Raw genomic sequence first — 26589 nt, forward strand, 5'->3', positions numbered from 1 at the left:
GTACCCTGTTTTCCTCAGAAACTCTTACTGCCTGTTATTTCTCTTCTTGTTGCAAGAGATGACAGGAGTGAAATCTGCCACTCTGTTCTCTTTCAAGATTCTGGGCAGAAGATTTGTATCCTGAGTCAATAATTAATTACTGTGTGATTTTTCTGGATACTTTTTCATGCTCATGAAATTTTTGTATCAGAGATTTTGTTTTTCACCATGGTAACTTCAGATACTAAAATGAATCCCTCATATTTTGCTCTAATGCATCATGGAGAACCTTACTCCCTCCTTTCCACAAACAAAATTTAATTTTTTTCAATGTAGTCACTTGGAGCGATTCCTGTGATGGATGAATCTTGGGCACATTCACTACAGTGATTCAAGTTTTCTAGAACACATTATAATGTACAGAGAATATTGATCTCTTGTCTCTTCCCTGTAAACATATTGATGTCATCCCAACTTAACGGGTAGCATAATATCCTTCCCTATAGAGTTTGTCCCTCTAGTCATTCCTGCCTGTTAAGGGTCGAAATTTGCTAATTTTGAGCCTGAATTCTCCTTTTTTTTTTCTTTTTTTGTTTTTTTGCAAACTATGACATCCAATGTGTGCTGCATCCAAACTTTGGAGGGATCAAAACACCGATATGAGTATCAGAAGCACCATCTCTTCTGAGGCCTGCTTAAACATTTCTTGGTTTTTTGTCACCTAGAATCACAGAATGTCTGGGTTGGAAGGGACTTCAAGGATCATTTATTTCCAATCCTCTGCCATGGACAGGGACACCTCCACCAGACCAGGTTGGTTGGAGCCCCATCCAACCTGGCCTTAGACACTTCCAGGGATGGGGCGTTCACAATTTCTCTGGGCAGCCTGTGCCTCACCACCCTCACATTAAAGAATTTCTTGCTATTATCCAATCTAAACCCACACTCTTTTAGTCTGAAGCCATTCCCCCCTGTCCTATGTAATTTCAGGGCTTTCAGAAGTTCATGTACTTTTAATTAGGATCCATACAAAAATGTGGCAATTCAGTTAGAAATATAGCCAGAGAAGTAAAAGCCAGGACAGGGAAGTAAAGCTGTATTTTCTGCATCTGTTTCTTCACACATAGATCCTTATGCCTGTGCTGAGATCTATGGAGGTCATTGAGATTCTGTGTGGCTTGAACAGCAGAAGTCTCAAGCTCCAGAGACTTCCCTGATTCAGATGTTCAGAGAAAAATTATGTTATGTGTGCATTTCATGTTCGTTTGAGCTAGAAAACTAAACACAAAGCCAATTCTTGCTAATTCAGATTCAAATCAAGCAATGCAAACTCAGTTGAATGAATTTTCCATATAATTAGCTTTATCTGTGAGGCTGTAGTGTAACACAACTTTTTTGTTATACTTAACACTAAAATGTATCTGCTTGATACCCAGGAGTAGTTATAGGGTTTCAAAATGAATAGAGATAACGTAATTTTACAGAAATAATTCTGTGTTAGCTCTGTTTTGTGCAAGATGGCAAATGGTGATGTTAATTAAAATGCATCAATGTCAAGTAGTATTTCTGTTTAATTTTATGGAAATAATTTCCTCAAATACAATTGTAACTGGGATGTATGCAACGGAACAACTCTGATTTCCAAACTCCTTGCTCTTATGAAAGGGTTGTAAACCTCACTGAGAGGTTCTGAGCTTTGTTCAAGCCATTGAACTAAGCTGGTGAATAACATCCAGCTCAGGCATCATTGAGAAGTGCAGGCTTGTAACAGTACTGATACGTAGAAAAAATAATGACGGACTGGCAGTACCATTTTCTGAGTGGTCAAGGTACATACACACGCTGCTGAGTGATGGGTGTGGGCTTCAGAGGGACACCTGAATGCTTCAGGTGGGACACAGACCTGCTGCACCATGAGAAACTCAGAATAATGCAACAGCAAACGTGCAGAGCCTTGGGTTGCCCTTTTCTAGGTAAGTTTTATATATATATGAAATGCATTGTTCCTCTTACATCTTACTGGTGACTTTTTACCACCAGTAAATTATTTCAGGCTTACATTTTTTTCATCTGCCCATGGCAGGACAGGGGTTGGAATTAGATGATCTTTAAGGTCCCTTCCAACCAAAATCATCTGATGACTCTATGATTTTCTTTAGACCCAGGCATGTTACCTAAAAATCCCTGCCTTGTCTATCCTGTATCCTTTTCCATGCTGTAGAAATACTGAGAGTAATTGGCTCACCCCCTGCATGTGTTTGGCTTTGCTAGAAGATTCATGGTTTTCCAGACACTCTTTTTTTCTCCCCTTGATGATGTCTTTTTTTATTGTTGTTTTTACTTTCTTGTAATTTTTCTATGCCAGCTTCCTATATGGATTTTTACAGCAGGACACCTGGTTTGACTCAAATTATATATGAGCATGTAGTAAGCTTCTGATCCTCTGGAATAGCTCAAAAATTATTATACTAAACAATAAAATCATTAGGTTGTGAATAATTTCCATTTTCTGCAGTGGTTAGAGACAGTGGTTATTCTAATCAGTGAAGTGTAAGAAGCATTTGACTGAATAGATCTAAACCCACATTTAAATATTTTCTACAAGGATACATGGGGGTGTCTCAAGATTTCCTTTTGACAGATTTTTTTTGAAGATGCAAGTAATAAGTAGTCATACTTTTCATCAACATATCATTTATTTTTATAGAAAAAAACCATAAAAATATGTGGATTCCATAAAGCAAAACATGTTCTGCATGCAAAATCATCAGGAAACTATAAAAGATGGACAATTACACAAGTATGGATACTTGCTAAAGGGAATGAGTAGCTTGGAGTGAATGAACTGTTTACCATAAGGGCATGGAGCACTCACTCCTGTTTGTGTAGCAAGGAAAGAATTTGGCCTCAGGAGCCATACATTTATTCTCAACAAACAATATCAATGGTGTTACAAAGCCCTCCAAATTCTACAGGAAAAAAGGAAGAGTCAGAATATGCCATAAATAAATACCAATCCTGAAACACTTTGCCCCACTGGATGCTTAGCAGAAGAATGGTGTGGTAACAAGGTTAATATCCAACATATTTGAGGTTAAATTCCCAACCAGAGCAGAAAATTCTTGCATGACCTTGGGTGAGTCTTTTAATCTGCGGTGCCTCAATGTCCTCCCACAAAAAGCGTGCAATGATTCTCTCACAATTTGCCTGTTCCACACATATATGAGTTTTCCAGTGTGGGATCTGCCCCTTCCACCTGTGCAGCATTTGGCACAATGATGCTCTCTTTCTAAGACAAAAGGCCCCTGTGTATACTTAGAGCCCAAAACCACTTCCCTAATAATGTTTTAGATGGAAAAATCTTCATTGAACTTAGCAATGAGATTTCAGAGTCTCACTAATGATTGGTGTTCCATGAAGTTTTTCCACATAAACATATGCACATCTGTGTTCCTTGCATTGCTTGCAACCTGGTTTAGTCAACAGACTCTGGACAAATATGACAACTTTTTTTGATGACAGCCAGGAGTCACAAATGCTTTTCTCAGTGGTTTGATGAAATGACAGATAGTGAGAAGGCAAATCTGAGAAAGGAAGGGTATCTGAAAATCTGATTTTTTATTCCCAGTAGTGATCAATTGCTGTAAAAAAAGATACTGCTTCTCCTAATGGCTCTTGCCTAACTACTAGATATTCTAAACAACAAAAAACTGAACAGCACCTTTTTTTGGTGAATGTGTTGTAAAAGCAGAAACAGTGCTTGCCCAAAAATAGTTTGCAGTGCCAGAAGCATGAATCAGTTAAGAAAAGAACCATAGGTCAGCAAGTTATGTCTTTCCACAGCAATGATTTCATGCTGATGCACTGACAATATTGTAACCATAGTCATCACTTACCAGAGCATGTTATGAGATACCAGGTGCATCAGAAATAAAAAACACCTCTGACCTTGTTTCGCTGCTGTGAGGGGAAATAAAAGCTTGGCTCTCCAGCATGGTCAGAATTGATCACAAAATCAGGGTGCTCACAGGCTCAGGTTGGAAAGACCTCAGCTGCCTCTGCCAACAAACTCCCACTTAATACAGTTTCAGCACAGAGTTCACATCATGTTGCTCAGGGCTTTTTCCAGTTAGGTCCTGAAGACGTCCAAGAATGGAGGGTGGCCCCCTCTTCCAGGGAATGACTGTCCTCTTGAATCACAGAGCTCATTCCTTCTACCTGGAGTCTCTGCTCTAGGTAGCTTTCGCATCTTTTGGAGCTCACAGATCCTTCCACCTCTACAGAATCATACAGTGATTTGGGTTGGAAGGAACCTTTGGAGATCATCTAATGCAACCCCCCAATAAGCAAGTTCACCTAGAGCAGGTTGCACGGAGTTGTATCCATGCAAGTTTTTAATATCTCCAGAGAAGAAGACTCCCCAGCCTTTCTGGGCAGCCTGCTCCAGTTCTGTCACCTCCAAAGCAATGAAGGTTCTCCTCACATTCAGATGGAGCTTTCTGTGTTTCAGTTTGTGCACCTTGCCTCTTTTCCTACTGCAGGGCACTGCTGAAAAGAATCTGGCCCCATCCTCTTGAAACTCGAGGTTTGGGCTGTTTGGCCACAGGCTGTGGGTCCACCAGACTGCTTTTGGAGTGAGCTATCTAAATCCTTCTCAGCTGCCCTGATATCACACAGCTTTCTTGCTGTCTCCTGCAGCTCAGCCACCTGCTGCTGTGGGATGTCCTCCACCTGGGCACATCTTTTGCAGGCACCTCTGCTGCCTGTCCTTGCTCCAGGGGAAGGATCCAGGAGAAAGGTCCAGGCATGTCCTGCACTCTGAGGTCTGCACTGCAGCCTCTCCCCTCAGCAGCTCTGTGTGGCAGAGGCACCCAGGTTGCAACAAGTTCTAGTATGAGTTGGTGGGTTGGGTACATAAGGGCTTGGGAGGTTGGTACAAACCTGTTGTGGAGAAAGAGTGCAGGAGGCACTTTACACTGGGTTTAAAGTTGTGAATGCTGGGTAAACTCAGCCTCTGGAAACTCAGTTCACAGTTTGTTAGTTTGAGGTATGATTCCCACACAAGAGCCATCCTGTAGGTGTAACGAAGCACTGGGATTTATTCAGGTCCTATGAAAGCAAGGGACAGCAGTTTGCCCAGCAGCTTCTGTCAGCCTGAAGAGCTATAAAGGACAATTTCTGTTTTGAAATCCATCCAGTGTTCCATGAGTCTCCAGAGATATACCGAGAAGAAGCAATTACCAACTATCCTGCTGTTTTGTTTTGCATCCTTTGGGGGTTTTTTTGTTTGTGTTTTTTTTTTTTTTTTTTTTTTTGTCTTTTTTTTTAATTCAGAGGAAAGTTTAATTACACCCCAGTGTACTGTCACATAAAACAACCCAAACCAAGTGCAACTACTGTTGAGGAAAAAATAATCCAGACATAACTCTGCTCTTGAGTAAAACAAGAGAGCTATTTCTCACCTGCATGTCAAGATCGATAGTGTCCCCAGAAGCCACCTCCTCCTAAAGTAGAGAGTACTAGCTAAGGAATAGATACGTGAAGCCACAGTTCCCTTTCACTTGGAGGGGCATCCAGTATTACTGGGAACATGTTTCTGTGAAGAAAACAAGCCTGATGAAGTCACAAAATAATTCCTGTGGGGGATCTCCGTCAGATTGCTTTAATTTAAAGGTCTCAATGCAAGTGAACAAGAACAACCAGAGTAGCTCCTAAAGCAAAGAGAGATGGTAAATTACAGCAAAGAGGCACAGTACGAGGAAAACACTCCAGCAGCATCAAGAAACATCCAGGAGCTGCTCTGTCACTCCGGCGCCAGAGGAGGGCAGTGGCAGAATGGCGAAGGATGCTGCCTGGACGCACGGATGCACAGCACGCCTCGTTCAGCCTGCTGGCTGATGCAGCTTCACTGCTTCTGCACCTCACTCTGTGCGTGCAGGGCTGTGCAAAGGTCCTGGCTCTTCACGTCTGTTCATTACATCGTTTCACTGTAGGTCAAATTCCCATCATGTAGATGTTTACCAAGCTGCAAAATGACAAAAAAGGGTACATTTCCTGCACCGAATCTGAAGCATCACTTTAACAATGTAGGAGCTTTTTTATGACGTAGACCACACTTGCTTTTTGTGATGTAGGTCCTGTTTGGGAGATCTTATTTCATGGTGTTACAAATTTGAAGCCAGATTTTGATTCTATATTTTGATGTTTCGCTCAGGATATTTAATTTAAGAGGATGTTGAATTTTAAAAGGCACCAGCTGTTCCTCAACAGTTAAACCTGATCAGAAGTATAAAACTTTGAGAATATCAGCATAACAATATGTTAGGAATATGCCATATATTTTGAAACACAACTGATGACACTGGCACTTTGTGCTTGTTATTGTCAGTTCTTAGGTGCTGGACTCCCTGAGTCACTTCTGAATCATCATTCCATTGAGAAAGATCATCCCAGCAGAGAACTGACTGTTCCCCTTGATACATACAGAAAGAATTTAATCTAAATTTGGTCAAGTAATTTCCTTCCCTCATTTTGCACGTGTGTTAGTTATTCCATTCTCTGGAGATGCAATCTGCACCTCTACTTATCTCCATTACCACACTATGGAGAATGTCTGTTGAAAGATTTGCTGTTTCTTCCTTTGTGAGCTTTACTGTTCATTCCTAACTGTGAAAGCATAGCACCCTCACATAATCTGTAACTAATTGTGCATCACAGTCTATTATTCTTCTTTATCAATTATTATATATAAATTGCATTGTTTATAGGAATAAAAGACTTCTCCAGGAGGCAAACGTATTTATTGCCCTTACAAGGAAAATGTTCTCACTAACAATCAATATGCATATATAAAAATACAGCAGAGCAGTGTAACATATGTAAATTATGTTTGTACTTGTGTCCCTTTCAATCTAGAAAAGTTGTTTTTCTTGCTAAGGCTTGTCTTGTTTCACATGTGTGTTTCTGTATGGCCGTGCCCTGAAAGAGCATTGAAAAGCCATTCATTTGTAAGTGTAGCAGGTCTGCTTCTGGCACAGAAAGCTGTTCCATGGAAGGGGTTTGGGAATCACTGGCTGTTCATGCAAATTCACGTTGTCAGTCAAGCAGTGAAAGACAGCTGTGCAGAGCAGAGACTGCTACCAAGGCTGGCAGGCAGCATCTGGCCCCCTGCTCAACAACCCATTGTTCAGGCATATTGAATTGGAAACCAGAAATGTTATTTCTTGCACTATACTCTAAGGAAAACCTCAGGGGTTCAGAATGGTCACACTCATAACTTGTGGTCAGCAAATGATGTCTGAAAAAAAGCTGAATATTACTTTGAGGTGTGCTCACATAATTAATATTATAGTTAGACAATTTTACATTTACCACTACAGTAATAGTCACAATGACAGAATTATAAAGCAGAAGATCATAAGCTGAGAACCAAACAAATCCATGTGCTTTGAGTGAGTTATTTTGCCTTCCTTGTTTTTTTTCATATGCCATTGCATTTTTAAGTGGAGATATAACCCAAGCTGCTGGAATATATTCTGATCTTCAGTAACCAGCATTTATCCAGAATAACTATTGGAGGTAATATTGCTGAAAATCCCAATTTGGCCCAGAAACCTGGCATGACATTTTCAGTGGAGGTATTTGACCTTGCTTTTAGTAATTGTTTATTTTGGACCTGACAGGCAGCTTGGTAAATATGTAAAAATTAAGGCCTGTATCCTTGGTAGCTGTTGGTGGTTAAAATCATAAGGAGGATACTGGTATTCCAGTATTGGCTACTGGTACTGGTATTCCAGAAATGTCTTCTGCAAAGCTGACCTTGCCTTCAGGCAGAGAGATGGGCTTGGTGATGAAATCAATTCCAGACCCTTTATTCATGATCCATTGCCTTCTCGTCTTCCCTGCAAGGGCAGAAATGTGTATTTGCTGCTACTTCTTACTAGAGTACAGGTGTTCAAGAAGTTCTGATTCTGTGAGCTGTCACAGCAATGAAAAAATTAGGACTAGAGATATCTGGAAAAGAAATAACAATGTCCCTCGTTACTGCATCTTTACTTACAGATGTGGGATGGCCTCAAGTAATATAAGCTTGCTATCACCTGATTCCCAAACTGGTATTTTTAAGCTTTGAGTAATGTGATCTCAGTATTAATCCTGTGACCTGAAAACTATATTCTTTTCAGGAACCATGGGCTGGACACCCAGAAAACTGTTGAATAATTTTATACAGGAGATAAATTCATATGTTTTGAAATGGATGCTCTTTTTGAAAACTGATTTAGAGCTAACAGGAAAAAATGAGTTCGTGTTTTGATGAACTTTGAAGCAGTTGTTGCCCTGATAGGTGCAGTGGATGAGGCTAATGATACATGGATTTAATGTGACATGTCTGAAATTTTTGGTTTGCATTAGGTGGAAGACTTGTGTATGTAAGATGGTCAGGTATGGTCTTGTTACAATTTAAAATCCAGTGTATTTTCAGTTGCTGACTGAAAACAGACTATGTTACTATTCTGGGGGTTAAAAACCATAAAGTGAAGTGGCAGAGGAAATAATTGGAGACAACAGTGAATTAATGTATGTGTGTCCAAATGGAAACATATATGTCACTTAAGTAAATGACTACTAGTACATTAACACTTGTAACACTATACACAAAACATGATTTTATCTTTTTTTTTACTGCCTGGTAAAAGGTAATGAAAATCTGGTAGGTGCTTGTGTGTGCATACAGGTACATCCATTTTGCATATATGCAAAATGCACCCTTTCTATTTTCAGCAAGTGATTCAGAATGTCAGCTGAGTCAGCACAGACTGAAAGACTATGATTAATATACATCAGTGATATGTACCCTATGGATAAGATAATGCTCCTAATGTACTAAACTCTTCCAGAATTCCTTACAGAATGCCAAGTTTGAATGTGTTGTTCCAAAAGCTAGTCAGAAGGCGGGACAGTTACCTGGATGCACCTTGTGTGATATTTAAATTTCTTGATGGTCATTATTGGCTACTCTAAAACACTTTGTGGCTAAAAAGAAAGGCATTAATGTAGCAGAGGGATTCAGGGGAGGATAAACAGCATAAACAAGTAGCTATTTTCTAAAAATTATCCCAATAAACTCTTGAATTTAGTCCAATAATCCTGTTAATGAAGACAGTAGCTTGCAGCACTTTAGAATTAAGCAATATGAAAAACCAAATTGAATCAATTAAAAGCCTGCAGCAAACACAATAAGCTACTGTAGAGTTAATATATTTTTTGAGGAAAGGGACTTCATTCAACATATGTAAAATGAAATGGTGAAGAAAGATTCAGTTTGAATGCTCTTTACAAAGTTTCAAGTGTGGTCACAGCTAGTTGTTTAGATGATTACTAAGAGATAGTAGAGGTCTGTCCTCTGTTATTTTGGGGGATGTTTTGTGTAATGGATTTTTCAAAATAAAGAGGAAGTGGTAATTACAGGATGAGGAAAAGGCAAAGAGAAAAGAACCAGGAGAACCAGATCGTGCCAGTAGCACAAGAAACAAAAACCTGGTAACTGAACAGCGTGGCTGTTGCGACTTCATACTCTGCTACATCAGGGCTAAAATAAGTTGATAATTAATATTCCTGTTCCTAGAAAATTGCATAAGGATTATTTTTGTACCACTTTCTTGTTTAAAAGAAGAAATTCTGAGGGTGATAACTGAAAACGCACAATAAAACCCCACATTTAGTGAAAAATGCTTTTACTGACTCGTTTTCACTATCCCTCTGAGGGAAGTAAGATTCCTTAGCTCTAATAGTATGACATAAATGACATGCAAAGTCTGGTACACCCTCAAAAGCTTTATTCCCATCACACTCACTGCTGATACTGTAAAGGTTCTTTTTCCCAGCAGGGTTACTTCCACCCAGCAAAGAGAAAAAGCCCCTTTTAAAAATAAAAAAGAAAAAGAAAATAAAAATCAGTGAATCTAGGTAAACACTGGGGAGTTTACCACTGCAGGCCTGCTGATAATGACTATGTGTGACTACAGAAACTCTCCATCCTGTGACACTCCATATGCAGAGCAGCCCTTAAACCTCTGTCTGTCCAGTTATCTATCATACTCTCCTTCTTTCCTTTTCTTCTGCTTCTACCCCTTCTCATTTTCCTTGAAATGTGCTCTTAGGATTCTGGTAGCATTCAAAGTAAAGGTGTGGTAAACTTTTGGCATCTCTACCTTGTGGCACTCTGGGACAGGTCTGCAAACTTCACTGTGTATTTATCCATTAATTACACTCTGATCCATCACTGTAATCAAAAGAAACGGGATGAGGGAATGCCTCAAATAACCAAACAAAAGCATAGTATCAAACAAAACAGCTGTCTGAGAAAAAATGCATTTGGCAAGCCAAAGGAAAGCATGGAATTCATAGTAAACAGAGCACATATTTCTCAGCAATAAATTAGCCTAAGCACAGCCTATCCACATTCCACTTTGTGTTATTGTAGCTGTGCAAACTATTATGCAGAAAAAGACAGCACAATCTTGCTGCAGACTGAACCAAATCAAGCATTTACTTTGGCTGCTTGGAGAAAAATATTGCTAGATTTTCCCAGCACACTTTCAGAGTTCATTTCTAGAAGGTGGATTTTTGCTTGTTTGCTTGGTTGATTTTGTTGTTATTGTTGTTGATTTTACTGATTAATGCCAGCACTGGGATTGGACATGGCAGTTTATTGTCACAGAAAAATACCTTGAGCACCCTGTAGTCCAAAGGCCATAGTGATGGATTTAGGAGTCTTGGGACCTTTTTAACCATATATCTGCTGTTTGGCTTCAGTCTCTCCTGCTTTCTCCACTGCACCTGGTTTTGCTAATTCAGGAGAGTGAGGACTGTCTTCTGCAAGGTGTTCACGTAGCTTCTACAGGGCCATGCTCGTCTTTGTTGTGACCTTAGTGCAATAAAATAAACAGCAATCAATTAAACAGGCCATTTACTAGTTAATTAAAGTAGAGGATCACCAGCTAATGCTGTTTTTTCTAGTCATTATCATGCTGTAAAACTCGGGACACCATCCTTCTGACTAGTTAAACGCTCGAAGTATAGTAAGTCTGATCAGTACTGAAGTCCACGTTAAAACTTTGACTTGCAGATTCTTGGGCCATTCTGGCTTCTGTTGTTTAAAAGTTTGTCATTCTAATAGCCTGTGAAATATAAAATGTAGCTATTTGAATGTATCTTCACCTTAAAAATAAACCCACAGGGAAGAAAAATGGGGAAATCAGACAGGAGAACATGACCTTACAATTTGTGACTTGAGACAAAGAGCCCGCAGACCTTATCTAGTGTAGTACTTGAGTAAAATGTTGAGAAAATAGTCTAATATTGTGTCTTTCCATGCCATACCTCTGTAAAAATTACCATGAGTTCAGTAATCACAAAAATAAATGCAGTGTTGCCACTGTTTAGTGAACTTTACTATCTGCAAGAACTAGGCAATACCACAAATTTCATCTGAGGTAGCATTCCTTGCACAGTGAATGCAAACATTTCCATTAAGGTTGAAGATGAGCTACTGTGAACTCCATTTTAAAATACAGATTACAGTTTATGCTAAATCCTTCTGGTTTTACACTTTATTGTTTTTCATTTCGCAGAGTATGACAGATACAGAGTGCCCCATGAGGCTTCCTGCTTCAAGAATTCCTGATGGAATTGTTCCAGTTCTGCCTGTGCAGCTTAAAATACATTTCTTTTCTAACTGATTTTAAGGTCAGATGACAAAGAGCTGAGCCAAGCGCAGCAGAAAGCAAACTTAGGACTGTGTCCTACCTGGCTGGTGACTGGGTGTCCAGCTGTGCAAATGAAATTGAGAAATACTTTCTTAAAGACTTAGGTCATAGTTCTATTTTATTTATCAGTGTGTGATTTCTGTATTTGGTAGATCCTGCAAGAGTACATTAAGGTATATGGATGTGAGCAAGTTAAAAGTTTGTCTTGGAATGGACAAAGTAAGGGACAAAGTAAGATCTGATATACCTTCAAATACAATGATTTGTTTATCTAATAGCATTATTTGACAAAAACCTACCCTACTGCAGCCGTCTCAAACTTTTTCAGTGTAAAAACTTCTGGAAGTTTTTCATTGATGGTCTGAGCCCTGATAAATTAAATCTTATTGGCCTGAGCTTGTTTCCTTTGGTAATATGTCTTGTGGACATGAAAAGTAGTCCATGGAGTATCAAATATCTTCAGGCTACAAGTTTTCAACCTCTTTGTTGCTTTTTAAAAATGCACTTGGAAAATAAATTTTTAATTGGAATAAGGACAAAGTTTTCTGGGTGTTTCCCTTCGGTGATTGTTACTATTATCTCTGATCATGCTAAGTGGAAATAAACCTGGACCTAAGCCCCATGATCATGAAGGATCTCCCTCTCATGAGTGGGAAAGTAGTAATTCTAGTCTAGACAACTAGAACAACTATTTCTTTTTGAAGAGAAGTGAATGCCATGAAGAGTGATCACACCTCAGTCTGTTTGGGGCGATATGATAAAGCACAGTTGGTCTGATATGCCCTCCAACCCTCTCAGGTGCCTTTTCACTACCTCCTTTGCAGGAGTTTGTGCCTGTGATGGAAGTCTTGACTGAATATCTCTAAGACAGATGAAGGCAACTCTCAGCTCCTACTCTTTTCTTCTTGCTGTGAGGCAGAATTTGTACTTTGGGCAGGCAAAATTTGCTTCCACTAGCACATTTTTTCCATCTGTGCAAAGACTGTGATTCAGGATAGAAGAGTGAAAAATTATTCCCTTCTCCCTGTTCCCATCCTTTCCTTACAACTGGCAGGGAAGATTTCACATGTGTCTATTAACAAATGTCTCTTTCTGAAGAGCAGATTAGCATGAAAGATCCAAGATTATCAGAACTCTGAAATGAACACAATATTTATTTTATTATAGTAGTATAGTATAGTTTATTATAGTATTTTATCTTTAAAAATACTGCATGCAGGAAATATTCAAGGATTCTCACATACTTCCTTGGTACAGAAACACTTTGAATTATTACAGTGCATTTTGAATTATCTCTGTGGAAGGTGAGAAGGAATCAGATAAAATCCTTTACTGCAGGAAGCTGTTTGTTGGGGTATCTTTATGGATATCATTTGCAGGGGTGAGCAGGCCCCATATCATTTTTATCCTCTGTTCTTGAGCTGCAATGGATTCACTGTATTCCTAGAGAAGGCCCAGCTGAGTTTCTCTTTGTTGACCAGCCAGACAACCTTTGTCTGTGAGTTTGAAAAAACAGCAAAACAGAGCTGATGCTTCAAATGCTGCTCAGGGCCTTTTGTTTTATGTCCTTACCTATTTATTACTATCAGCTACCTTGGGGGGACAGGAAGAGCAAGAACCCCAGCTTGATACCAATTGTGCTGCCTCTTAGCAAAGTAAAGGAAAAAACCATGGAACTTCAAATAGAGCAAAATGTTCTCTAGCTGCAGAGTGGGTGGGCAGGTCTTACCTACACAGAACATCTGAGCTGTTCTCTTACATCTTCTGTGTGCCTCTATTTCTGCAATGGTTTTAATTGGCAGGTTCTAATACTTTCCTGCCCCCAGGAGGAATATGAAGATTATTCAGTGCTTCTGAAAAGCTTTGAAGATGAACAAAACTGGCCCTGTAGAGCTGTCTGTGATTTCAGCAGGACTGAAAAACTTACCGGTTTGTTTTGCTGGCAGTTAGAATAATTTTTGCTGCTCACTGGAGAAAAAAGTTGGTTTTCCTCCTTGTTTGATGGGCTGGATTGTCCCATGAGGCTTGAATCAGAGCAGGTGGTGTGGCTGAGCTACACAGGAGATCTGCCAGACAAACTATGTGTTCTCTGAAGAACTGCTCTGTGCCCCCTACGTGACCCACTCATTCCTGGCCTGTTACATCTGCAAATTGGACATCTCTGTACCAGCCTGTGAGACAGGAAGGTGAGGCTAAGGCTTTCCTGTTCTCCCTTTTCTGGCCACTGGTCTTTTCTTGGGGGAGAGTTAAGCAGCAGTTCATAGCTAACCATGCCTGGAGTCATGCACAAACTCTCTTCCTAACAGTTGTGACTTGGGAGAAGAGACCAACACCCACCATACTGCAATCTCTTTTCAGGTACTTGTAGAGAATGATCTGGTCTCTCCTGAGCTGCCTTTTCTCCAGACTAAACATCCCCAGTGGACAGTGGTGAATGTTCCATCTATTTTGAGCCTTTTTGTGTGGAAAACAGAAAAAAATAAATTCTTGTTGGCTGTTCTTAAGTTTCTGCATCAGTTGCAGGATAAATATTAATTTAGAAACTCAATACTGAAGAGACACTGGCTTTTAACACAGCTTTCTGCAGAACTGCAGAGCTGCAATAAAACAATGGGCAGCATTTATTCCACACTACAGCATTTCTACGCAGTAAAGTATCAGAACCTCCTCCTTAAGAGTAATGTCATGTTTTGGGCTGTGAGTAATGTTCCCACATAAAAACATGCATTAACCATCAGTTATCTTACAAGGGGGGAATAAAGTAGATATCCATTAGTATATTAACTTGTTGGCTGTAATAGCAAATAATTATTCATTATTGCAATCTCTTCTTGACATTTCTGCTGCTGGAATTTTTCGAAATACAAAATGTGTTCTCAGGTATATTAGAAATCTATTGATGGATGTTCAGTTGGTATCAACCCCTTGGAGGAAGCTGGTCTTCTGGATTGCTGCCTAGTTAATCTGTGATTAATGAATGCTTCCATTTTGTATATGAATTTGGGAGCCAGTGTTCTTGGCATTGTTGCAGTATGTAAATGTCTTTCTCAGATAAAACATGACAGACAACACCTAAAATACAAGTGTTTTGTTCTGCTACCTGTCAGATCAAGGGAAAGGTCTGCATTCTTAAAGCTATGAATTGGAAGAGGGGATAAGCTGGCAAATGCTCTGTGCTCAGTTCTTTTTGTGACATCCTCTCAAGTAATTTTGCATACTGAAGGGCAAAACCAGCAGATGAGATATCCTAAAATATAGTGCATTTGTAAATAAAGACCTGCAAATTCTTTAAAGTAAACACTTTAAAGAGCAATACACCTTCTTTAAAAAAAAAAAAGCAGATTACCTTATCAGGTGTCCTACTGAAGGTCTGCCTGGATGTCTGAAACTTCAGAAGAAAGGAATGGTTTAAAAAATCTAATTACTCTGAGTGAGTGAAACCCTGAGTGGTCATAAGTACCAGAATGATCCTTTGGAATTAATGCACTTGTAGGAATTGTAGGAACTTCACAATGCCTAGAATGTGCCCCAGTGTCCACAGAAAAGGCCTCTTTTAACTCTTGGTAATTAAAAGGTTATTCTTGTAATGGAACAGCAAGGTGCACTAGCATTGTGCTGCAATCATTACCTGGCAATTATTTCTTCTTTAGGGCTTTCAGATGTAGCTCTTGAAGCTGACAGCTGCAGCCTACAACATATCAAGTGCTTTAGATAGCTACTTTAATGAAAACTCAGATGAGTGTAAGGTCAGTCTCTCCACGGTATGTTCTAATTAGATTTCTACTTTCCTTTGGAAAGCAGATCACATCTGGCCCAAAGACAGAAGCCCATTGTGCCAGACGTGGAATAGAATAGGTGTTGTTTTGTACTTCCCATCTCGGAGAGATAATGACATGGAAAATTCATTCTCTTCCACTCTTTAGTAATCTTCCATCTGTTATTGTGTTTGTGTGTGCAACTGGATACAAAAGCTAATCACAAACTTCTGTTAAAAAGAGTTTTTTTGTTGGCTCCCACGTCAACATTAGCTGATGCAGACAAGGTTGTTGAAGCAGAAATGTTGCAAAGCAGTGTGTAACATTGCTCAACTGTATGTGCAAGACTGGATTAATAATATCTGCTCTTGGATCCTGGCAAACCAGAGCAAAAACCAGGTGTGCACTTAGTAACATGTGTCAAAATGTGGGAATGAAGGGAACAAATCTGTGTAAAGTCTTGACTCCTTTAAAGTGCCCAGAATTTCACTATAGTATTTTCAAAGAAATTGAAGTTACTGCAAGGGGAATTTACAGCTGTGGAGGAAAGAGTTCATGCCTGTATGGAAAATGTTCCTGGTTCTGTTGCTCATTTATTTTTGCATTGTTTCTCAATAGGACCAAAAGGAGTAAATTCTCTCTCAAGCTGTTGGTCAGAAAAGCCAAGTGAACTTCCAAGAAGCATCCTGGAATGAGCAGTGTTACCATGAAGGTGTAACAGCCACACCATGGTGGGATATTTGCTCATAAGGGATGAAGAACATGAGAAAAGTCTGTAAAAGCCTGGAAAGGCACACTGAGTTGAGTGACAAGCATACCAGGAGAATAAATCACAAACTGTTCTTCAGGAAAGCAAAAATTACTGTAATCTCTCCTTGTCCATTCTGACCTAGGGTCCTCAAGGTGCTGTATGCTAAGCAGTTAATAAATATTGTCTTTTCTGAACAGGCTGCCCTATGTCACTGTAAAATGTCTCCTGCTGCATCTGAATCATGAAAAGGCAAACTCTCAGGGGAGATCCACCCTGTACGTGAAAGAAGCCAAAGTGAGAAATAAGGTGTATGGGAGGAATCCAGTCAGAATGGATCAAAAGATTTGGCAAAAAATAAAAGGAGTGCTGATGGGTTGCAGTATTGTATTGCTCTTTGAGGCAGCCAGTTGCAGGAGCTGTAACAACAAAATACTAATTTAATGAGTTTTGGGAACAATTGATGCTCTGGAGGGCTGTGATTTTTTTTCCCCTTTTACTTTGTGTAAACATTCTCCAGGAAGCCTAATTGAAGCATGTGAATAGTTCCATGGAAAGTAATAAGATTAATCATGCTGGAAGCCAAAAACATTGTTAAGTATCTTCCTAAACAATAGCTCAAGCTTCCTTAGGGCCCTTTCGTTGTTGTAGTACCTCCAGTGGAAAAAATATGCACGGTAAACTACTGAGCTGATAAATCCTGTTTCTTTCCAAGAACGCTGTCCGTAATTATCCTAAATGTCAAAACTTTGTTAGCTTTTTCCATTTCATTTTTCAATGTAGCCATCTCCTCCATTATTTTGTCCATATTTTAAAATAGATTTCAAAGCTTGTAAGAATGTTTTATAGATAAATCATTAGTTATTTACAGGCAACAGTAAAAAACAGTGTAAAATGTATATGCATATCAGGGTACAGAGATATAAGTAAAATGGATCTCTTTCTATCTGCTAGCTGGGAAGGTAAACCCTTTACTCATCTTATTCAAGTTTTTATTTTCTTTGTCTTTTATCCTAGGATGTGTGTGAATTTAACTTTGGTAGAAGACTTTTCCTGTCCTTTTCCATCTATGAGCAATGTGCCTGATGGAGGAGGTGGTTCATTCTGCAAAGAACACTCTCTTTGGAGAAATGCCACAGAATCACTTGTGCTGATGTGGAACACAAGAGCTCCAGGTGCAGGTAACAGAGAAAGTCACCAGGCCTAGTGGGAGCTGGGTACTTTCACTGTGGCCATCCCCTTTCGAATCTTAGTTTTCTTTTCCTGAGCATATTTGTCCATGAATACTGTACATCCTATTAGATTTTACGTGGAAAAATGACAGCTTCTGGTCCTTGCACATCTGCTGGGTTTTCAAGAGAAAACACACACATAATAAAGTGAAATCTTAGGTTTTAGAGGACCAGGGAGGTGCATCTGTCTTTGAAGCCAATGAGGTGTGGCTATTTCTAGAAAGCCTTCCTGACCTGATGGCTTGTGAGGGCCAGACTTGGGGGGTTAAGGAAAGTGCATAAAGTATTGAAAAGTGATACCACATGTCAAAAGATGCCCCTCTGTTTCTGGCAACTTCTATACATAGATATTTTCTGTCACAAAAGGAACAGGTTATTAAAGAGATAGACTTGTAAACAGATAGTTGACCTGGAAACTGTGCAAACCAGGCTGAAGCTGGACAACGTATATGCTTTTTAGATTAACTTTGGGTTGAAGCGAAATGAAAGCTGGTAGCCAGTTTGTCATTTGCATTTTTGGCAGCTTCACACATGAGCTCCAGTCTGTGCTCTGGGCTGAGCTCTCCAGAGGAGACAGACTGAAGACAGAGTCACAGTTTGTGATTCATTGCATGATGTCCTTTTAGACTTGTGAAAAATTTTCTGCTGGTGGTTGTGCTTCAGAGTTTATGGCTCTCCCAGTGAGCGGCACAGCTAAGGAACAGACTGCCCATATTAAGCACGGGATCTAAGTGGCTCACAAGAAGTGGATGAGCAATTAATTTTCAGTCAGATGTAGTTACGGAGTGTGAGAGAAAGAATGCAATTTGCAGCAAAGGTTTTAATGCAATCCTGAGAATATTAAATAGAAGTTTTGTTTTATTTGGCACTTTCAGTGGTGTCCCAGTGGAAGACTAATGTTCACAATTCAGTAAGGCTGTTGATCACCAGTGAGAAGAGCCAGTGGAATAATTAAAGCATATGAAAAAATGTTATTAAAGAGGAAGTGTTCCAGGAGCTCAATCTACTTAATCTATCAAATCTAAGGTGAAAGGCTGGTTGCAGTAGTCATCATACGAAAAATATAATTTATATGTTATCATAACTTATGACAAATACAATTTTCCTTCAGAGGGCTTTCTGAAATCTATCAGATGAAAATAAAGCAAGTTCTGATGCTTGAAATTGATATATTGAGAGGCAGGGGATTAAAATTTTTTTTAAAATGGGACCCCCACTTGTCAGCAAGCCATGGATTATGTCTTGCTGGACATGTCTTAAATCAAGAACAGACATTGCTTCATAAAATATGAATTGCTGGAATGACTTGTGCCTTTGACTCTCTCTCTCTCATGGCTTTTTCAGTTTTGTGCTACTCCTGACAAGAAAGTATGTGCTACATGTTGGTTGCAATGGTTTTGGATGTGGACTAATGGCCTTTAATGCACACTTGTTTTTCCCTTAGGACCTACTAAAATTTTAAAAGTCCATTTATAGAAAGAAATAGCTGAAACATCCCTTTTCCTACTTAGGAACATTAATTTAAAGTGGGTTAAACTTTTGCATATTGTTTACAAATTGAGTTCTAGAAAACATCCTGACTACATGGAAACGACAGTGATTGATGGAAAGTAACACACACACAATTAATACTGACTGAATTGCTAATTACAGGATTGACATCTCATTTGCAATGAGATGCTGCAGGTCTTTTGCAAAAAGACCTGGCAGTGCTGTCATGTTATTTCTCCTTTTCCTTCAGCTTGTATTTTGATGTCCTGTAGTTAAAGTTCAACTAAAGATTCATTCTCATCTTGTAAAATTCTCTAGCAATGTGAAAAAGGCCTTAGGAGGAAAATCAAAATGGTCACCTCTCCCCAAGAATTAACTCTCTCCTGAGATTTTCTCCTACCAAAGAAGATAAATTGTGCTACGCTGCTCTTACTCGTTTTATTGGTTACACCAGCATTCTCACCCTTTCTGCTTTATTTGCCTGGCATGCAGAAAGAGTAAATAGTGCTGTTACAGAGGAAGGTTATAGAGGAACCTGGCTTAAAAAAAAGTGCATTTGAAACAGTGCAGTTTAGTAAGGAAGCCCTTGTATCTGGAAAAAGTAATTTCAGCAGCTATGCTAGGGAGTGGCCCTTAAGCAGTAGGCACATGTACTAAATGCTGGGATCCACAGAAATGGGCTGGCCAGATGCAGTCTCACAGATTTGTGTTAATCTGGTCACCTTGGCCTGGCCACATGGATACAAAGATCAGTGCAGCTCTTCCATGACCATGGCAGGATTATGTGTTACAAGGCGAGTAGGGTTTGAAAGGATTTTAAAATAAATGCTGTGGTCTGGAATAAAAAGGAACAGTAGGAGAGAAACAGAGCATGGCAGCATCAGCACTGACAATGGAACCAGAAGCTGCAGGGTATGAAAAAGTGACTCTCTGGGGTGTTCCCAATGCTGCAGAGTTGTCACTATTTCTTCACTGCCTTAATGAATAGGGAAGACAGTGAGATGCATCCCCAGCAGTCTTGCAGGTTTTGCCTCAGGCTTTCTCAGAAGCAGAGACCCAAGTTTTGTAAGAAAAGTCTTTAGGCTCAGGTGATTTCAGAGATATGTGCACACCCTTTGATATGATTCCACCCTTCATCTGTTAACATAATTAATTTACAAGACTGATGTATGAAATGTGCTCCCTGTGGCCTATGGAGAGGATCAAAAACAGGCTCAGTCAAATTCAGCAGAGTTCAGAAATATCTACAAGGCTGAAAGATGAGGAAACTCAAGTAGGAGTCCAGAGGAGGCTGAGCTATGAATGGACATTCTAAGGCAGAAATATTTCTTTACCTCTGGGAATAACAGTGTGCAGAGGAGACCTCTGCATTCCCCCAAGCATTCTGCACATCTGCCCTGCCTGCCATGAAGAAGAGCATGGATTTAAATCACAAGACCTTCAAATGAAAATGATAATTTTTTTTTTTTCAAGAAATAGAAAGAAGCAGCTGCATTATTATTTGAATGGCTTAACTGAGACATTTAGTTTAAATGAGAACCCTAAGTGTACACATCCAGTGGAAGAGACTTAAAGATATGCTTGATTTTTTGCCTTCCTTTTTTTTTTTATTTTGGTGTTTGTAGAATTACAGACAATCTTGCAGAAAGGTAGTCTTGGCTTGGTCTGCATCCTCATCATGGCCAGTTAGGTGGGACGAATGAGTGGCCTCACAAGTAAGTAAAAGAACCCCAAAATCTTTAATATTGAGGTTTTATAATTGAGGGAATGGAGTCAGAAAGTGCTCAAGTTTCCCTGTGTCTTGCTGAGGACTGGTGAGAGCAGTGGGGGACAGAAATGTTGTCTTGTAAGTAATTATTCAAACAGTGGGAGATGTGCTTACAGCCTATCACCCTAACTGCACCATTTGCTTAGAAAATCAATCCAAAATGGAACTGTGTTTTATACAGGGAGCACATAGGGGGTCAGCCTCCCATGACACATGACCTTTTACCTTTCAGGCTCAATGGTAACAGGAATGGAAAAGAAAAATTTTGGCTTCTTAGAAGCTATTTTCCTATTTTCTATGACAGAATTTTAGGAACTTCAAAGTATTTTGAAACAGAAAATTAAATTATACTATTTTTAAGGATTGAAATAAGAACAGTGTCTGACAGTTGTTATTCTTTACTGGTCCTCCTAATAAAATACAATGTGACAGGAGTGCTAAGTGCCTTCAGCTTAGCAAATGGACCTCTAATTCCTTCTTCAAAAGTATCTGGTTTACTCATTTTGACAGCTAAAATGTGAAAATAGCTCGTAGGACATGTACCCATATCATTTAAAAATGTCTTACTTTCCCTAATAACCAGGATCTACCAGAAGGAGAATGTTCCCTACATTTTCCTGTATCCATCAGTTCTTTTACTGTCCTTATATATTAGATAAGGAATGGAAATGCCATAGTGTTCAGTCAGTTTTATAGATTACCATTTCCTTCCATGGCTCACACAGACAATAGGGATTTACTAATGATAGAGGAAGAAATGCAGCCCACAGAGGCTCAGAAGAGTTTTTGATTAATTTTGTGCTTACTCAACCTTCTGTCCAGCCTTTTCCCAGATGAAGTCCAGTGGAATATGGCTTTAACATCCAAAGCAGGAGGATAAGGTACTTATGTTTGCTGACTAAAGTCCTGGATATTTTTAATGTGATAGACTGACAAGTTACAGCCAAAGCAGAGCACAGAGACTCTGCTTTCCATACATCAGAGCTGCTGAATGCACAAAAGCCATCGGGGCCTGTCAGGGAAATCACCACTTTTCTTGCACAACAGAATCATGTCATTCCTTCTATCCCTGTAGGTGGATAAATATTTTGTGCAGATTGGCTAACATGACATACCTAATAAGGTTTTAGTAAAATAAGTCTGTGGTTGGCAGTATTTATGCCAAGCATAGTATGGGTTTATGACAGTAAAAGTGGCGTATGGAGTTGTCCCACTGCAAGGAAAGTTACTGCAAGTGATTGAAGGAGGTGGAAGAGGTGATGTTTAAGAACTAGAACTGTTTTTTTGACCTGAAAGCAAACACTTCTCCATTCCACAGAAGTGAAATGTTTTTCCATCAAGAGCCAGCAGACACAGAATGATAAAGTTTTCCTGGGAAAGGCAGTTGATTATGGTGATAAAAGGAACTTAAGAATAACTGTAATAATAAAAAAAAAGCTTCACAGAAAATTGTAGATGACTTGCAAGTAGCAAATGTGTGAGTGATCTTTCCTCTGGTTATTCTTGTGAAGTACCTGGATGCATTACTTGTGTGCATTGCATTAGTAATGTATGCATTACACATTGTCTTTAGGCTTGGTTTTCCTAAGAGTCATGTGAGAATACCTGCAATTTTAAATGAAATTAATGAGTAAAATGAATGAAGCTGAATGTGATCTTGTGTTTGGAAGATGAGATGAAGTGGTGAATCAAGAGAACTAACAGTTTTCTCTGTTCTATTTGGAGAGGACAAGAGCCTGTCTCCCGCTGCATTGCTCGTGTTTGAGGAGAACAGAGGACACAAGGAGTTTCTACCTGAAAATATGCAGGTATGTGAGTATGTGCAGGTGGTCAGAACCCTGAGTTTTCATTCAGTCTCTCTTAATAAACTACAGCCCACCTCAGGCTGGCCACAAGCTGGGTGTGGAGCGAGGTCAGCAAAGAGGCAAACTCTGTGGTGGGAGCTGTCTCTGTGTCCTCACCCAAAGGAGCTCAGCTGTGAAAACTCCTCTGCCAGGGAAGTATCAGGGGCATTCACACAAATCCTGAAATTGTTCATCTCTATTGATGAGGTATAATGGGCCACCATCTTATAAGGTGTCAGGGACTCCCACAGTGTCCCATGATCCACAACATCATATCATATCCAGTGTGAAACTCCCCACCCCAGGAGAGGTACCTGGCATTTCCACCTGAACCTGAGTGACTGTAAACCCAATGGATTCATTCTGTGTTCCATGGATTTCCCTCCACACCTGATGGATCCAGTCTGCAACCAGCACTTCAGCCAAGACTATGACCATCACCTCAACCAACAGACACTGAAATTGCAACCAAATCTCATTGTGAGGCCTTTGGGTGGTGAGGTCTTTCTGCTCTTACCCTTCCTTCTCTTTCTTCTCCTTACATGTTTCCCTAAGTGATATTTTTTATGCTTTTATATTGTCATCCTACTAAAGATAATGATAACCAAAATGGCTACATACCTGCTTTCCATTGCCATCAAATTGCTCTAAAATAAACCTTACAGATTTATATTTCCAAACACCAATCATTCAGTGTTGTTTCACTCTAATCCACCCCAGGGGATCCATTAACAGGAACCTGTGTTCTTCTCACCCTTGTGTGGGTGGGTTGGAACACCCTATTAAGTTGGCTCCTTTTAATTTTTCTTGTGAATACAGAAGATCTAATTTGTCTGTGTACCTAACTACGGGCACCATGCAGAGCCATAAGGGGCAACGAGGCACCTTGTGCACACATCTCCTGGAATACATCATCCATACTCACAGGAAAACAGTGGGTGGAAAGGAGGAGTAATGTACAAGGACCCAGGGTGTGATGGAATTTATCTGTTTGGCATTGTGCTGGATCATAACACTGCTTGAAATAAGCACTGTTCTTCACTTTTCATTAGAAAGAATTGCCTCTGAGAAAAAGAACCCAACATATTTTATGGGAATTTAAAGATATTAATAAAATGTAAATGATTAAGTTATCAAACATTATTGAAATAGGCAGATAATTATTTATTAGTAATATTTAAATATAGTTATAAAATTATCAAAGTTATTTTATAACATTTAGTTAAGGATTTAATGGTCACATACACTTTCTAAAAGGGTATTTCTGATTAGACTCTGGGAAAAGGCAATTTTTAATAGCAGACCTTCCTGCACCTCAGAGAACATGCAGAAGTTTCCAAAGCTTTAAAAGTTACTGAACAAAAACTGGTAGGATGGCAAAGAGGGTCCATCACCAGTACATTCCTTTTTGGGATCGAGATCAGGGGCCAGTATACCAGAATTATCAGGAAATTGTTTCTATGACATGAGGTAAAGAAAGCATCAGGTTCCAGCTCCAAATTTCTGTCCATAAAAGAAACTTTCTTCATACCCAAAGGATAGAGAGTTGAGATCAATATGCCAATGAAAAATGAACATACTGGTGAATAGATTTATTCCTGAAAATAATTTCCTTATCCATAGTATGTAGTAGAAGAAAAATGAGGGACACCACACTTTGTCAAGCAGTATTAAAATATGTATCCATCTAGCTGAGAGTTTTAGGGATGCAATTTTTAAATAGTTATTTCAGTATTTTATCATTTTCCCACTGGCTGCTTTGATTTGCCTAACAGGTTTGTGCTTTATCTGGTTCTCTTTTAACAGGGTTTCACTGGATGGCTTTGATCTGGAATAACTGGGACAGAGGAAAGTTTTTAACAGTTCTTTTCTTCCATAGTAAATGGCATTTCTTCACAGATATTACATTCATAGATATATTAAGAAACCATTTTTATTAGGTCTAGTCACATTACAGATCTGGAAGCACAAGTATACTCTATAAATTATGGAGCTACAAGGACTACATTTCCTTTCCTGAGAATGTCTGGTTTGGATGGGAATGGCAAATTAGCCAGGGCAGCCTACAGGAAAATGTACTTAGCTGTGTGCTGTGCATGGTGAAGTGTATCCAGACTGATAGGACTGGTGTGTGTTTGGTTCCCACTGACCTCAGTGAGCCAAAAATACATAATGCAGTGTTTTGCTGAACTGGGCCCAGCTTCGCTGAAGTGCTTTGACTCCAAGTGTCTGTGTAGTTTATAACTTAGTGTTGATATCACAAGGAGTGGGTGACTAAATATTTTTTTAATCTAAATTATAAAACAAACATTTGATTATGAAAGACATTTCAGGGAGCTTTTTGTAGTAAAGCTAAAGTTGAGAGGAACACAAGATACTCCCAGCAAAATGAAAGTAGGTCTTGAAGAACCCAGTACCATTCTTTGTTTAGAAATGGAAGACAGAGAACATTTCAGAATTTAAAAACTAATTCTAAGGGTAGAAAATAGGTATTTCCATTTTGTCTTTCCTAAAGTGATAGTTCACATAGAGAGCAAAATTGCTGTGGGAGCAGAAACACTGCCTGCATATAAAAGTAAATACCTTTGCAACCCTGTAAATGGATTTTTCAGAAATGGAGAAACAGTTAGAGCATACTTTCTTTAACAATTCCCAGTTTGATGCTTAGCTAGGCCATTTCACTCTATTTAAAGAGTCATGATTAAAATAATATCTAGAAAGGACTGAAGAGTAGAATCTTTCCTGAGGGAAATGCTATTTCAACATTGCTTTCAGCCTGAACCAACAAAAAAGTCCAAGTATCAAAACATTTTGCTGAATTGAAAGGCTCAGAAAAATCTCAGATTGATAGTATAAGAATAAACCCCTCTGATTTAAAATGTTTTAATCTCTGAGCTGCTGTCTGCATAGGGCTGAATGGGAACTTCAGGTTTGGGCATTCAGGCTCTTTGATTGGGCCATTCTCACAAGAGTTGGACCCGATGATCCCTGCGGGTCCCTTCCAACTCGGGATATTCTGTGATTCAGCTTTAAGAGTTTCATCTTGCTTGGGGGTCACTTTGAGGGTGCCAGGTTAGGAAACAGCATCCTTGCAGCTTCCCCAAAGCCCCCATGGAATCTCACCACCTTGTTCTGCCTCTGGCCCACCCTCAGTTATTGGGAGCTGGAGGTAGGCTGTGGTTCCGAATATATTTTCTGAAAAAAGGAATAATAATCCTAAAATCTTTTTTGGTGTGATGGGAAGAGACAGCTGTGAGAATCCCCAGCCAGGCTGGGTCACAAGTCATTCTCTATTCCCTCAGCCTCACCGTGTGCTTTTCTTTGAAAAGGCAAATTCTTTTGGTGATCACAACCCTTTTTTTAGACTTTTTTATATAGCAAGGGCTATTAATTAGCCTGCATTCCTCTTTTGCAGCACATAGCATGGCTGTAATTGCTTGTCCGTATTAGGTAGGCTACTTGTCAGTTTGTTGTAATTAATGCTATTGGAGTTACATATACGAAATAGAGACATTCTGCTTGGTTCTGTCTGTGGAACTGTGTTAATGTCCTTGTGGAGTGATGTGGTGGTGTCCTGCATGTAACCTCCTGCCGTGCTGGGACTCATGTTCCAGGTGTGAGTGTACAGAACAATCTACTGTTGAATAGTGTCTGAAGAGAAGGGGCAGTGTGAAGCCAAGGTGGCCCTAGAGATCTCTGTGACACTGAGAGAAGAGAGGAATTTTTAATTTTTTTTTTTTTTTTTAAAGAAAGAACTAGAGCAGTAACTCTTTCTGTAACTCTTGCAGAATTGTCCTCTACAGAGTTAGCGAAAATATGATTTCTATTCTGGAATAAATTTTTGATTTAACATCAAATTTGAGATGTGGTTTGAATGTATTTTTGTTCCCAGAAGCTGTATCAGCTTTATCTGCAGCATTAGAGCAGAATAAAGAGAGCAGAATCATATTGTGCCATAGCTGTGCAGAGTGACAGCCCCCCTGTAGGTAGAAGCCTTCCTCTCT

General features: G+C 39.4%; 1 long non-coding RNA gene across 2 annotated transcripts in view; it reads left to right on the plus strand.

The window, feature by feature from the left end:
• The window catches only part of LOC116445840, a 93319-nt gene that overhangs the window by 60053 nt on the left and 6677 nt on the right, over positions 1-26589 (plus strand). The window contains exons 5-9 of one of the 2 annotated variants that reach the window (XR_004240895.1): positions 16121-16528; positions 17268-17431; positions 20599-20688; positions 22467-22549; positions 24392-24463. This is a non-coding gene — a long non-coding RNA (uncharacterized LOC116445840). The remainder of the gene's footprint in view (positions 1-16120; positions 16529-17267; positions 17432-20598; positions 20689-22466; positions 22550-24391; positions 24464-26589) is intronic. The other variant, XR_004240896.1, reaches the window with a different exon arrangement.

This window comes from Corvus moneduloides, chromosome 6 (assembly GCF_009650955.1).
Source record: "Corvus moneduloides isolate bCorMon1 chromosome 6, bCorMon1.pri, whole genome shotgun sequence".
NCBI lineage: Eukaryota > Metazoa > Chordata > Aves > Passeriformes > Corvidae > Corvus > Corvus moneduloides.